The following is a 320-nucleotide window of genomic DNA, read 5'->3' as shown; positions in this document are numbered from 1 at the left end:
CAGGTATAATACGGTCACACTATTAAGCCATCAATTGCTAATTCACATTTCTTTAATGTTTTTTTTTAATGTTTGGAATAAACCGCTGTATTTTCAGGTACTACAAGGTCAAGGTATGCAAGTATGCAAGTTCGTACTCTTACTGACCTTTATTCTAAGTATCGAACCTCCATGCATTGCTATCATGCATGAGGGAAAGTTGCCTGCGGCCTCATGACCTGTAACGGGTGTAAGAGACAGGTAGTGTCTCTCGAATTTCTGTGCCATCTGTCTTATATCACTAGATTGTTCTTTCAAGCTTTTTTGATAAAGTTCAAGAT

General features: G+C 37.8%; 1 protein-coding gene across 1 annotated transcript in view; it reads left to right on the top strand.

The window, feature by feature from the left end:
* Positions 1-320, top strand: part of LOC119590596 (uricase-like) — a 12704-nt gene that overhangs the window by 5671 nt on the left and 6713 nt on the right. The gene's annotated exons all lie outside the window — the stretch shown is intronic.

The sequence above is a fragment of the Penaeus monodon genome, chromosome 27, assembly GCF_015228065.2.
Source record: "Penaeus monodon isolate SGIC_2016 chromosome 27, NSTDA_Pmon_1, whole genome shotgun sequence".
Classification (NCBI taxonomy): Eukaryota; Metazoa; Arthropoda; class Malacostraca; order Decapoda; family Penaeidae; genus Penaeus; species Penaeus monodon.
The sequence above is the reverse complement of the archived record's forward strand: the minus strand, read 5'-3'. Positions and strand labels throughout refer to the sequence as shown.